Raw genomic sequence first — 4,037 nt, 5'->3', positions numbered from 1 at the left:
TAATCCGATGCATTGTGACTAATGAAACTCAATAGGAATCTATTCACTGGAGAAAGGACAACACTGCTGGCCACCACGGAGCCACTGGTATTTCTAATATGCACATTAACTATAGTAATATCACAACTACCAACACATATATTTTAAAAGAGAATCGTGGCATATTCTGTTCAAGTTCTATGTTCCCTGAACAAAAATGTTGCCATGGAAACCTCTACCATAAGGCAGGTGTAGTTGTGCAAAGGACTATGGGCTATGAAATCAGGTTCCCATGGCAACATTTTTGTTCAAAGCCTGAAGAATCTTAAATACATGTGCCAATACATTTTATTACCCGGCAGGATACACAGGTGGGATTAATAAAGTTCAATATTTGCTCAACTAAAAGTTGTAATCATGGTAAAAATAAATGAATTAGAACCAGTTCCTATGGATAGCTTACATAAACAGTTTGGAGTTGTAACACTACTTCCACATGTATATACGTACATGTATCTGAAGTATTTAATCGGTAACTTTCATTAAATCTATAAGGCAGGAAAATCTTCACAAAAATGCTGAGATTTAAAAATTTGAAATATATCTTCAACTCACAATTCACTGATGAGATTAAATCACTCAAGCTTACCAAGGAAATTAAGATCATACTATCCACCTGTAATAGAACCAATTATTATGGTGGCCAAACAGCTAAAGGAAAAACCGCCAGGTTGATTCATCTGTATTATGTGAGCTCATGCTAATAAAATGTGCCAGTTGGGATATTTATGATAATTGCCACTTCTAGAGCCTCAAAACATTCATATAAATATGCCAAGAGTCGAATTAAGAAAAGCTTTTTCCTTTATCTTTTACAAATAATCCAGAAAGTAATAATCATTCATTATAGTATATTTCAGAAAATATATAAAGAAGATACACTACAAAAGACAAAGAAATTATCACATGGAGATGCTTGAATAAGTTTTGAAGAGAAGAACTTATTCTTCATTACCATTTCACATCTTATAGTCCCATAAAACTTCAAAATCAAGTTGATAAACACCGCAGTGCATACTCCAGGAGCTCAGAAACTGTTTGCTTTTGTTCATCATTGCTCTGTACAGTGCCTGGACATACTAAACATACAATAGCTATGTGTTGATGAATGAGTGAAATACATTATGAATTCAAGTAACAACGCATCTTGGGTCTTTCACAAAATTCTATAAATAAAAATCAGTGATTCAAATGAAATTTTCCCATTAGTTCACATTTTAAATTTAGAAATGCATTGTCATCCTTTTTGATTGTTTTGTAATTACTATTGGCTCCCAAACCTTTACCAATGTTTCCTTGTCTTTTTTCCCCCAGCCATTTTATCAAGTGGTTGGTGATCTACAATCAAACATAAATGTACCAGGAGAGCCAAGCACATAAAGGAACCGTGGGGACCTTTTTATAAAATAGGGCATTCATTCTTTAAAATGCAATGAACAAATTCCTACTTTATCCATTTTCTAAGTTCCTTTTTCAGGTTCTTGTTTGGGGTGGCACATCTGTTACCACTTGTATATTAAACTCTGGTCTTCTAAACAAATTTTTAAACCAAATTTCATAGAATTTCCCATCATTCCCCAGAGATGCTGAGAATTTAAAATCTTATAATGGGGCCACAGTTATCAAACTCATTTCCAAAATTTCATGTATTAGAATAGGTTCTTAAGAGAGACCAGTGTATCACAACTTTTCAAAGCAGTGGGTCATCTGCAGTGTAAAGACACAGAATTTAAAAACTAGAAGACATCTCTGAGACATCCCAGAACTTTGAGGTGCCTGTGTAAGAAAAATGGCCAGACTCAGAGCAACGTGGAAATCCATCAGCTGAGACAATGCACTGCAGCCTTGTCCAAGAGGCCCTGCTCAGCTGAGAGGTCTTGGGTGAGTTATAGTCCTCCTTAGGCTAAATAGTTAACAAAGCAACTCTCAGTGTAGAGGGGTTTTGTGAGCATCAAATGAATTTATGTGTGTTAAAGCACATCATTGAATACTTTTTTTTTAACCTCTAAATACATTTTGGTACTGTTATTATTATTTTATTCAAAGTCCCTAAATATTAAATAAGCTAATAAATAATCACGGTGCTTAGGGCTTTTTAAAGAAATAGCATTTAGCAGTCAGCCTACATCCATTTCTCTAAAGCATCAAGTTCAATTCTGCTCATGCCCAATTCTTGTCTCAAAGGGAGGGATCCAGGCATAAGACTGCAAATTCTCTCATTGGCACTTAAACCCTAAAGAGTTATTTCAGTTCTATTTTGAGGGGGCTTTTTTTACTTTTTCTTTTTTACTTTTATTTTTTAATGCCAGTGGAATTAGACTTCAGAAGTACCAACGCATTAAGGCAATTCCAATAGTTCTCAATTTTAGGAAACTCTTCAACCCCAGGAAAATTTGAGTTGGGGCCAACATGATACTTTTGGAGACACAGTTATTAGCAAGCTCTAAAGTCTCCCAACTTTTTTTTACAGGTAAATACTTCTAGGATTTTTCAGAAATCCACCAAAAAAACATGAACTTGTTTTTTAAAATCTAGTAATTTTATAATTTTCACATCAGAGAAAAAAATAGGAAAAATATAAATAAATCAAGCACAAAAGGAAATATGTATATAATTATTTAAACAATCTTCTGAATCAGTCCACATTAATGGTTTTTCATTTATTCACCCATGTAAAGTACATTCCTTGCTGTGTGTCTTAAGCCTTGGGGCAAGCAGAATGATTTGTCAAATCCTGCAAAAAATTTACCTGGATGTCTTATGCTTTACCTGTATGTCTCTTTGCAACCAAGAGTCAACACAAAAGTAAAATTATACACATTTAACTAGTGGGAGAATTGAAACCTCATGATATGGCACAACCACTAGACACACAGGAACCTTTCTATGGACGTGAGTATCATATTCATGCCGTGACCTTACATTTACAATAGGTATAGAAGTAAGTGTGCCATGAAGAATTTTCCACATATAGTGTCTTTTAAATGAATATTGTACTTTGAGGTGCTCTATTACATTAATCGGCTTTTTAAAAATAAATGGTGATTTAAATTCATGTTCACCATCCAGGAAAGATAACCAAGACAATGACAATTCAAACAATGGTCCATCACACTCAAAATTGTGGACTCAAATTGGCAAGTAAAGCAAAAAACAAAAAACAAAAAACTAGACAAGTAGGTTTTTAAAAATTCTTAAGCATAGAACCAGTCAGCATAACACTATCACCTATTGTGTTAAATTAATGTTGTTGGCACCAGTTGGATTGATTACATTAATAGGTGGCCTTTACCATGTACATTTGGTTTCCGTATAAGAGTTTCTTACATAGGAGTTTATCCAGGTTTTTGGATTCACATACAAATAGGTATCAGGAAATGTGGTGTCAGCTCTGAAGACTCTCAATTTTTTTTTTTAACTTTAAAAAGTGCATGTCTGTTACTTCATTATAAAAAATTTCTACATGTTGGTCCAGGTCCCAGGGATGCAAAGATGTGAAACATCTGGAGAGGCCTTCCTCCAGAGGCATGTGTTGTCTAGAGGTGGAGGAGAGAAGTCTGTTACATCTATAAACACATCCACATAAAATACGATGTGTGTGGAAAAAGTGGGAGTCTGGAAGAGCAAGAAACTAGACTCTACTTTATCAATTTGGGGGCAACTAAATGAATAAAATGCATTACCTTTTTTTAAAAGCTTATGAACAAGTATACTGCAGGGTAACTTTCCCAATTATCATCTGTTTTACTAGAAAACTAAAGTGAAAATTGCAATCTGTCTGCTGTAGAACATACTAGAGCATGATCTCAAACTGATTACAGACTTGTCGAATTGTATCAGCATCGATTTATAAGGCAGAGCCTTGCAGCATGTCAGCGGGGTGCCGCTTCTTCAATGTGGCACTGGGTCTCTTTTATTTGATCCCTGGGACAATCCTGTGCAAGCTTTTGTGTGTCGCCTTTATGACAGTCAGGATGCTGTTTGGACCCTATGGAGGT

General features: G+C 35.0%; 1 long non-coding RNA gene across 1 annotated transcript; it reads left to right on the top strand.

The window, feature by feature from the left end:
* The first annotated feature begins 252 nt into the window (after positions 1-252).
* LOC140633996 (uncharacterized) lies at positions 253-1,579 on the top strand. The gene is made up of 2 exons (XR_012031568.1): positions 253-350; positions 1,354-1,579. It is a non-coding gene; the product is annotated as an uncharacterized lncRNA (long non-coding RNA).
* The last annotated feature ends 2,458 nt before the right edge of the window (positions 1,580-4,037 follow it).

This window comes from Canis lupus, chromosome 1 (genome assembly GCF_048164855.1).
Source record: "Canis lupus baileyi chromosome 1, mCanLup2.hap1, whole genome shotgun sequence".
Lineage (NCBI taxonomy): Eukaryota > Metazoa > Chordata > Mammalia > Carnivora > Canidae > Canis > Canis lupus.
Note: the sequence above shows the minus strand (reverse complement) of the source record. Positions and strands in the feature narration are given on the sequence as shown.